Source organism: Silene latifolia, chromosome 1 (genome assembly GCF_048544455.1).
Source record: "Silene latifolia isolate original U9 population chromosome 1, ASM4854445v1, whole genome shotgun sequence".
Classification (NCBI taxonomy): Eukaryota; Viridiplantae; Streptophyta; class Magnoliopsida; order Caryophyllales; family Caryophyllaceae; genus Silene; species Silene latifolia.
In genome coordinates this window covers 185,899,208-185,910,053 of record NC_133526.1, presented here as the reverse complement: position 1 = coordinate 185,910,053, position 10,846 = coordinate 185,899,208, and the positions used below count along the sequence as shown (strand labels likewise).

The 10,846-nt window shown below is 34.6% G+C and overlaps 1 non-coding gene across 1 annotated transcript; it reads right to left on the bottom strand.

The window, feature by feature from the left end:
- Positions 1-8,158: 8,158 nt before the first annotated feature.
- Positions 8,159-8,266, bottom strand: LOC141619466 (small nucleolar RNA R71). The gene has a single exon (XR_012531716.1). It is a non-coding gene; the product is annotated as a small nucleolar RNA R71 (small nucleolar RNA).
- Positions 8,267-10,846: the final 2,580 nt, after the last annotated feature.

The following is a 10,846-nucleotide window of genomic DNA, read 5'->3' as shown; positions in this document are numbered from 1 at the left end:
TGACAAGTCTAAGTTACCTCAGCCGCCTACTTCGACTACTTGCCAATAACTTATCAAAAGTCGAGAAAAAAATCATAGTATTTCGAATAAAAAAAATTATAGTATCAAAAGTGTATGGGTAGTAGATAAAGTGAAATTTTCTAAAATTTAATCTATATATATATATATATAAAAGAGAGTTTTTTCGAGCGATCTGAGAGCGTCCACATCATCAAAAATCAATTTAGGAAAGTATAATTTTTAATGTAAAAAATAAAGTGGAGAATCTTTTAATTATTATAATATGTATATTTCCTAAATTATATTCATGTGATATTTCCAATTTTTATATCAACCTTTTACATTTTATTTGGCAAAAAAATATCGTTAAAAAAATTATGAAAATAATATAATTAGCTTTGTGGTAAAAAATGCTATCATTAGAGTATAGATTTCATATTCTTTGCACATATTAATGATGGTGTACTTCGTAATACGTAAAATTGTGTACTTTTTAGTATGTTTTGTCCCACATTGGAAAATAACGTAGGTGCGGTGAATATGCTACATATAAATAGTAGAATTGTCCCACATCGAAAGATTAGTTCAAGGTGATGTGATCCTATGATTATAAATAGGAGGCATATTTGGAACTTATGATCCACCCAAAAAAATTTGAGTCTCATAAATATTGTTTTAAAGAGCTCTTAAGATTTTCAATCATTATCTACGATATGATATAAAAAATAAAGTGGAAATCGTTGGGAACTACCCGGGAAAGAGTTAAGAACATGAGCAAGAAAAAAGATGGTGTATTTCATAGTATGTTATATGTCCCACATAGAAAAATAATATAGGTGTGACAAATATACTACATATAAAAAATAGAATTTTCCCAAATCGAAATATAACATAAGGTGGGTGATTCCATGATTATAAATAAGAGGCATCCTTGGAACTTAGGCATCAACCCAAAATCATTTGAGTATCTTAAGTACTGTCTTGGAGTGCTCTTAAAAGTTTATATCATTATATTTTCTACCTATTGATTTTATATGTCCTACATTTAAAAAATAATGTAGGTGTGGTAAATATACTGCGTTTAAATAATATAATTAGAATTGTGTTAAAAATTTTTTTATCATTAGAGTATAGGTTCATATCATTTGCACATATTTTTATTATGATAAAAAAAATAGAAAACAAATGTATGAATATTAATAGATAATATAGTATTTACTTATTATTAAATCGGGTTGGATGTCGAATTAGGTTCAAAAAATATGGTGTACTTTTAAATATGTTATTCGTCTCACATTGAAAAAGAATGTAGGTGTGATAAATATATACTACGTATAAATAGTTGAATTGTCCCACATCAGAAGATTATCATACGCTAAGGTGATCCCATGATTATAAATAGGATTTATCCTTAGAACTTAGGTATCACCCCAAATATATTAATCTCTCAAAGTATACTTATTATATAAGAGACTTTAAACATAATCTTGAATTAAATGTTAAATTTTTAAAGTTGTAACATTTTTTTTAGGTGGGAGAAAGAGCGATAAAATGGTCAGTATTATAACGGAAATTTTTCATGATACCCTCGAATTTTGGTAGATTACACATAATACCTCTAATTTTAAGTTTCTGCATATAATACCCTTGTGTTTACTTTTTTTTCATAATGCTATTACTCCTATGAGTAAGTAGATGAGTAATTGAGCATGTCATGCTATTTGTGTTTTGTTATTTAGGTATTAAATGTTAGTTTATTAAATAAAATATGGATTTAGGAATTAGATAATGAATTGTTTGTGTTATAGATAACAAAAGAAAAAGGCGTCCCCAAGTCATAAGAGTAATGGGCTAATGACGGAAGTTGTCAAATGGTATTCTGAAAAAGAAAAAGGTGAACACAAGGGTACAATTTGTAGAAACTTAAAATTAGGGGTACCATGTGTAATCTATCAAAGTTCAAAGTTACCATGAGAAATTTCTAATATTATAATGATATAGTTAATTATATTTTCATTTAAAAGAGAGAGATATTCGTACCAATAAAACAATAAAGGGGGAATTATTTTTAATTGTTATTTTATTGTCACGCCATCAAACTTAACGTCCATTTAATAGCCTTTACATTAGGGGGTACCATGGGCAAAAAAATGGAACCTCAAGGGTACCGTAGGCAGATTCTTAAAAGTAGGGGTAACATGAAAAATCTGACAAAATTAAGGGGTACCACGGAAAATTTCCGTATCTCAATTATGAATTTTTTTTTTGAAGAAAAACGACGTACAAATATTAATGGAGAGTACTTGATCATATTATTAAATTTAAATATAACTATTAGATATAATGAGTAGCAATTGTCCGTATTCGGTATTCGGGATCTGGTTGGATGTCGAACTAAGTGGAAAAAATATAGTGTAATTCTGAGTATGTTATTTGTCCCACATTGAAAAATAATGCAGGTTTGATGAATATATATTACGTATAAATAGTAGAATTGTCCCACATCAGAAAAATAATCCAAGTTTGGTGAATATATTACATATAAATAATAGAATTGTCCCACATCAAAAGATTAGTATAAGGTAGGGTGATTATATGATTATAAATAAGAGTTAACCCATATATTAATCTTTTATTTTTTTTGAAAGAGATATTTTAATAATATGTAAACCAATCATTAGACATAGAATGTAAACATTAAACCCTTATAACGTTTCTTTTGCATTATAAATAAGTTTATTACCCCGTTGCAACGCACGGGCATTCAAACTAGTAATTTACTAAATACGACAAATATGTAAGTTGTTACTTTAATAATACTTTTCGTTTCCACCCGTGCAGTGCACAGGTTCAGAAACTAGTCTTTAATTAAAAGGTTATTTATGTTTCATTGTTAGTTTGTTCTTCTAAGATCTATGTTAACCTTACTTCTATGTTTGGTTCCGCCACCAGTCATTTATGTTAGGGTAGCAACCCAAGTCACACATTGGAAAAGAAGAGAAGTTCTACCTAATTTATAAGAAACCCACTACTTTATTAGTATGAGGCCTTTTGGGAAGATGCCCAAGAACAAAACCGTGCGGGCTTGACCCAAAGCGGACAATATCATACTAATGTGACGGTGTGGTGGAGGCGGAAGTCCCAACAATTTAGAATTCGAGGAAACGCCGTTGTACAAAATGGAGAAAGTATGGATAACTGGGCTTGGTCAATGTGAAATTCAGGCTGGGTCCGATATCGATAAAGCTAGGGTCGTGTTATAAACGTCAACACATTACTAAATAACGTCGACAATTAGTCTTGACTTTCCAACATTGCCCTCTCATAATTTTCCACCTTCACTCTCTCTAACATCTTTCTAAAAAGACGGTTTTCTAAAAAAAAAAGAACCCACACAAAATTAGATGGTTTTTCAAAAAAAAAAAATGAGGAATACAACGTAATCAAACAAAACGTAAGTTAGTTTACGTAATTTACGACGATTAAAAACAGTTTTAACCATATTGACTAATGACAGTAATAACGATCAAGCTAGACACGTAAACAACGATCAAACTAGTAACGATGTTCAAGAGGTATATTTACGTTTAATTACATTTTAGTTGAATTGTATCGAGACTACCTCCCACCTTTTCAGGGATTGTAGTCTCGTTTCAAGGCTATGGGCGGACTCTCTTCTTCGTATTAATACCTCCCTTTATGCGTCGATAGGTCTTGAGGAATGGATTGTGAATTGGTTAAACTATCTGCGGTTATAAGATGACTTCGATTCTAAACTAATTTATTTTGTCTCGGTCATCTGGTGTATTTGGGTATGGAGGAACTTAGTCATCTTTAAGGGGCTTGCCTTTTTTGTTAATGGTTTTTTCAATATGTACTCCTCCGTTGTTGCTTCAACTACTCAAGCTGTCACCTCCTTTAAAGACAAGGATTCCTGTTCCCTTAGTGAGTCCTTGGTTTTTGTGGGGGATCCTATAGAGATATATAAAAATGGTCACCCTTTTTAGGTGATTGGTGAGGGTAGGGATTGTTACTCTATTCATATCAAGGTTGATGCTTGTTGGTTGAAGACTCTTGAGGCTTCTGCGGGATGGATTGTTGGTTGAAGACTCTATTCATGCTAAAAAGGCCATCAGAATGTAATTATTTGGTTTTATTGTTGCAAAGCAAAAAAAAAAAGTTATTTTCACGCAATTTTTTTTTTTAAAAAAAGGAGCGAAAGCAAAAAAAAAAAAAAAAAGCTGGATGTGAATCATACTCGTCCAAACCTAGGGTTGGACGAGTACTATTCACATCCTAATCTAGGTCTGGCACGTCTAACTAGACTTGGCAACCAAATCAGGGCGTGTCGTGTTCGTGTCGACTTTAAACGGGTAACCACTACCCCAACCCTAACCCGACCCAATTAAATAAAGGGTCATTTGTCTCAAACCTAACCCAACCCAGTTAGTTTTTCTATAACCCAACCCGATCTGTTTAACCTATTTATCTTTTAACAAGTCATTTTTAACCCACTTAACTCGTTTAACCCAATAAACTAATGAAATAAACTAAGCTTTATAGCTTTATTATCCAAAAAATGATGAATGGAAATGTTTATTTTTAAGTTGTTTGGTTGGATTATTGATTCAACCCAAATGTATTATGATACTTTTAAATAAATGGGTTATTCGTGTCGGGTTCGTGTCAAAACAGCTCAACCCTAACCCAACCCATTTAACTTTCGTGTCGTGTTCGTGTCAACCCAATTACTTAAATGAGTTACAACGTCTTAACCTTAATCCGCTAATTTCGTGTCGGGTTCGTGTCGTGTTTACGGGTCGTGTCAATGATTGTCACCTCTACGTCCAACTAGACCTGGCAAACAGATCAGGTCGTGTCGTGTTCGTGTTCGTGTCAACTTTAAACGGGTCATTACTACCCCAACCCTAACCCGACCCAATTATATAAATGGGTCATTTGTCTCAACCCTAACCCAACCCATTTAATTTTTCTATAACCCAACTCGACTTGTTTAACCCATTTAACTTTTAGCAGGTTATATTTAACCCAATTATCTTTTAGCGGGTCATTTTTAACCCTCTTAACCCGTCTAACCCAATAAACTAATAAAATAAAGTAAGCTTTATAAGCCTATTATCCCACAAATGAGGAATGAGAATACTTATTTTTAAGTTGTTTGGGTGGATTATTGATTCAACCCAAATATATCATCACACTTTTAAATAAGTGGGTTATTCGTGTCGGGTTCGTGTCAAAGAGCTCAACCCTAACCCGACCCATTTAAGTTTCGTGTCGTGTTCGTGTCAACCCAATTACTTAAATGGGTCACAACATCTTAACCCTAACCCGCTAACTTCGTGTCGGATTCGTGTCGTGTTTTCGGGTCGTGTTAATAATTGCCACCTCTACGTCCAACCCTAGGCTTGGGATTATATTACACGTCCATTTTCTTTTATGTCTTTATATTTTCTTTCAAAATACAAAAGAAGTAAAGTAAATAAGGAATTAAGGAGGAGAATTCAGAAAATGAAAGGCCTACTTATATCCTAGTAAGTAGTAATTGATTAAATTTTGATAAGACAAATGTAATGCAAAGACTAATACGGATGTTTTATCTCGAAATTTTTGCGTGTTTGAAAGGAGCGTAATTTTTCAATGAACATGTAAGGAGGCATGTGATTGATAATGTGTTGAATAATCAACCTAGAAAAAGAGGGAAGATTTTCAAGAATCAAACTACATCAAAAATTAAGAGCGCTCAAACAAGCAAAGAGTGACATAGTTTGCACCGTTTTCTATCTTTCCAATGTTCACCACAAATTTTACATGCTACTCCATAGCTAGAAATTTTCTCATGAGTTTGGGTAATATTTTTTTTTTTTTTTTTTTTTTTTGGTGTTGATCAGGAGTATCCCGTACTGACAATTGGGACAATCTTCTTAGGGGTACTGAAGACAATTTAATGGGTTAACCCTGATGTGTCAAATTTATATATGATTTTACCCCCTAATTTAGCTCGGTTTCATTTGATTATTGCACTTTTATTAGTGTATCTGTGAGCAAATTCCGTGTTCTAGGTGTCTTTGCTTGTATTCATTGTATTTTGTAGGAAATGAAGCATTCAATAGCTTTTTCCCGTCAAATTTGCAAGCACTAAAGTTTACGAGGCTAAAAGAAACAAGACTTGATTATGGAAGGGCGTTTTGGGAAATTCCGAGCAAAGAAATCCCGAGCATGAAGAAATGAACATGGGTTGATACACAAATAAAAGAATGAAGATGAGGCCCAAATAAAGGCCAAAGAGATCAAGTGGGCTTGCAAGCATATGATCCCAAATTGTGCTCTAACTCGAGGAATTATATCTTTCATATAACTTTCCATACTCTTAAGCACACAATACTCTAATTTTCAGATTAGTTTACATTTCTTTAAGCATTTCCTTGTTATAAACAATTTCCTTTGAGCATTTGTTCTTATAATTCAAGCATTCCATTTCAAGTAATTTGGGTTAATCATTTGGGTTTTCCTTGTTCAAGTTCTATTTCTCGTGTTACGGTAATTTCATTACTAGCTTTACTTCGTTAATTCATTCGTCATTTTATTTATCATATAGTTTTCATTATTGTTATTAGCATTTTACGTATTGTTATTAGTTTGTTACAATTCATTATCAAGTTATTATCATCCTAGTTTATTCTAGCAATTTCATTTACATATCTTATCATTAGCATTTCACTAATCATATATGTTATCATTATTTAGCATATTTATAATTCTTATATTTTTGTTTAATTTTCATTCTATTATCATCATGTTTACTAATTCATATGTCATTAGTTTAATTTTCAATATGAGTGAGTAGTCCATTTTGTCTAGGGATTAGGGAAGCAATGCATAAATAATATTTGTAATTGTTAAATTAGGATGCTATAATATTGTTTAATAGTTTCTATCACATGCTTGTTTTATTTGCTAATCTTTGGTAATTGATCGCTATCTTAGATTAAACTTGTTAATTCACTTTTCTATGTCGAGAGGCACGAAAATGAATTAGACTAAGCATGTGTTTAGTAGACCGGCCTAGCCATAGCGAGAACTCGCTAGAACCCGTTCTATGATCGACAATAAGGCCTAGAGGTGGTTGTCATTAGACCTAAACAATTAACGATATTATATATATTCCTAGTTTAACATGAACATCTACATATTTGCATGTGTGACCCGACTCCCCTAGACTCCTTTATCATTATTAGGTTACATCATTTTATTTACAAGTTTATCAATCAAACCAACCAAACAATCGTAACCGACCTAGATAGAATTCTACTCATAGCATTTCACTTTGCAACTCCCGTCTCCTTGTGTTTGACCCCCTAATTTACTACCTTAATTTGTTAGCCAAGTCTAGGGTATCTTTGCTAGGTGTGCGATAGCCTATCAAATTTTGGCGCCGTTGCCGGGGAGCACGGTTTTGTTGCATTTTGAATTGTTGATTTCTATCTTGTTTTCTTTTGTCTTAAGGAACACTTGTTCCTTGAGACCGTTACTCACAAGTTTCTTGACATTGTTTTCTTATGCCTAGGTTCTCTCGTACTGGAGAATTGCTTCCTTTTGATCCGGATCCCGAGAGAACCTTCCGTAGCCGACTCAATTCTTTCAAGGAGCTTGCCGAATCTTCTAGTCCCAGTGGTTTGGGTCGCATTCGTACTAATTATCCAATCCGTGACGAAGAAGAAGGTTCTAGTTCATCATGTCCACCACCACCACCTTCACCAATCAAGAAGATGGTGAAACTTTCCGATCATTCCAAGCCCACCGCGGCTATGCTTCCAAGGGGTATCACTACTACCCAAATTGGAGCTGCGGATTTCGAGACCAAACCGTCTTTCATTAGTCTTGTGGATAAGAGACAATTTGGGGGAAGTCTTTTGGAGTATCCCAATTTGCATGTGCAAAACTTTTGTGACTATTGCTCAGTGATTAGGCAAATGGGAGTAACACAATCTCAAATAAGGGAGATACTTTTCCCTTTCTCATTTAAGGACAAGGCTAAGCTATGGATCAATAGCCTTGATTGAACCGCCATGGGGATCACCAATTGGGAGACTTTGGCTCTTACTTTTTATCAAAAACATTTTCCACCGGAGAAAATACAAACTTTAAGGATTCGAATCACGGGGTTCCGTCAACAAGGGCTAGAGAGCCTTTATGAAGCTTGGGAGAGATACAAGGAATTGCAAAGACAATGCCCACATCATGGGTTGGATCCTTGGTTTCTAGCAATTATATTCTACAATGGATGTAATACCGAGTCCCGACGTCTTCTAGATTCCGCCAATAATGGGCGGTTTGATCAATTTGACACCGATATTGCTCATGCCACAATTGAATCTATGGCGATTTATGACTCATAATATGTCAATTTCCGAAGCACACCATTGAAGACTAAGGAGGAGTCTTCCGACACAACCATGTTGAAAGCTAAAAGTGCCTTACTTCAACAACAATTGGAGACCCAAAATGCAAGTTTATCTCTTCAACAAGTCAATGTTATCTCCACTACTAGCCAAATACTTGTATGTGAAGGTTGCGGAGGTGCGGACCATTCCACCGCTTTGTGTAGGGCCACCATCGAGGAGGTAAATGCTTTTCAAAGTTTTAAACAAAGTTCAAGTCCACCTGGTACTTTTTCAAATACTTACAATCCTAATACCAAGTAAAACCCGAATTTGTCTTATAAGAGTGCTAATGTGTTCAATCCTCAACCACAAAATACTTTTGTGCCCCAACAACCACAAAACAATTTTGTACCTCAACAACAACAACAACAACAAAATACCTTCATTCCACAACAACAAAGGTTCAATTATCCACCGAGATATAAAAATCAAAATCACAATCAAAGGCCACCACAACAAAACTTTCAACAAAACTTCCAACCAACCCAAGGTCAATCTTTAAATTCCCAACAAAACGACCAAGGGGGGAGAAAACTTGAAGCTTTGGTGATGCAAATGGCTAAGACCCAATCCGAATTGTTGGCTCAAATGCAAAAGAGTGATCAAGCTCACAATTCCGCCATCAAGATGCTAGAGAATCAAATGGCTCAACTAGCCTCTTCTAGCTCTCAAAGAAAGACGGGTCAATACCACCCAAGGTAAGCAACCACATGATACCATTATTGCTATTACCTTGAGAAGTGGTACCAAGTACGATGAGCTCCTTATGCCCAAAGAAAGTGAGAAGGTACTTGTTGAAATGGAGGTTTCTCCTACCTCAAAGAAAGTTGATGCTATCCAAAGAAGGTTTTTCAACCTATTGTCATTGAAGAAGTGAAAGAAGTAGAGGATGCTCCTCCAAAGCAAGATGTGGAAATCAAAGTTCCGGAAAAATTCAAAGTGCCTTTCTCTCATAGATTGGCCAAATATCAAAAGGAGACTCAATTCGGTATGTTCATGGAAGTGGTGAAGAATTTACAGGTAACCGTTTCTTTTACCGAATTAATAACTCAAATTCCATCTTACACTAAATTCATGAAAAATATTTTAACTAAGAAGAGGACTTTTGATGATGTTGAAACTATAGCGTTCACCGCCGAGTGTAGTGCTCTTTTGAAAAATAAGTCCCCTCCTAAGTTAAAAGATCTCGGTAACTTTTCTATTCCATGCACCATTGGCACCTATACACTTGATAAAGCTTTATGTGATTTAGGTGATAGTGTGAGTGTGATAGCATATTCTTTTTGTGATAAGCTAAATATGGGAGTCTTGAAATGTACTAGTGTCACTTTGCAAATGACGGATCGTTCAATAAAACGCCCTTTGGGAATTTTGGAGGATTTTCCCGTTAAAGTTGATAAACTTTTCATTCCGGTTGATTTTATTTTTCTTGACATGGCCGAAGATGCCCAAATCCCAATCATTTTGGGTAGACCCTTTTACATACAATGGGTGCGGTAATTGATGTCAAGAATGGTAAGTTAACTTTGAAGTTGGAGATGATAAGGTCACATATAACTTGAATAGTGCCATGAAGAGTCCAATGCTTGAAGAGTCATGTTATTCTATTTACGTTTTGGACATTGTTGATGTTGTGATAGAAGACTTTATACCTCGATCTTTAGTTAAAGATCCCTTGGAAGGCACTCTTGTTATTGGAATTATTTGCAAGTGATGATGAGATTGGATGTGAGGAAATGGATGCTTTAGAGGTTGAATTGGATGGAGAAGAGCTCTCATTGGAGGAAAGCTCACAATTTATAGGTTTGACTTCTACTCCTCAAGATCTTGAGGTACAAAAACCCGAACTTAAACCCCTCCCCTCTAATTTGAAATATGCTTTTCTAAATGAGTCGGAAATGTGTCCGGTCATTGTTAGTGCTAATTTGAGTGAGGTTCCATTATCTTCTTTGCTTCAAGTTTTAAGAACTCACAAGAAAGCAATTGGTTATAAACTTGATGATTTGAAGGGCATAAGCTCGGATTTTTTCATGCATAGAATTTACCTTGAGGAAGACCATAAACTATGTGTCCAAGGTCAAAGACGATTAAATGCAAATATGCAAGAAGTGGTTAAAAAGGAGGTCATTAAATTGTTGGATACGGGAATCATTTATGCAATTTCCGACTCTAAATGGGTTAGTCCGGTCCAAGTGGTTCCTACGAAAGGAGGAACTACCGTAGTAAAAAATGATAAAAATGAACTCATTCCCACTAGAATTGTGACGGGATGGTGCATGTGTATTGACTATAGGAGGTTGAATTTGGCCACCAAGAAAGATCATTACCCATTACCCATTACCCTTTATTGACCAAATGCTGGAGAGGCTGACATGTCACAAGTA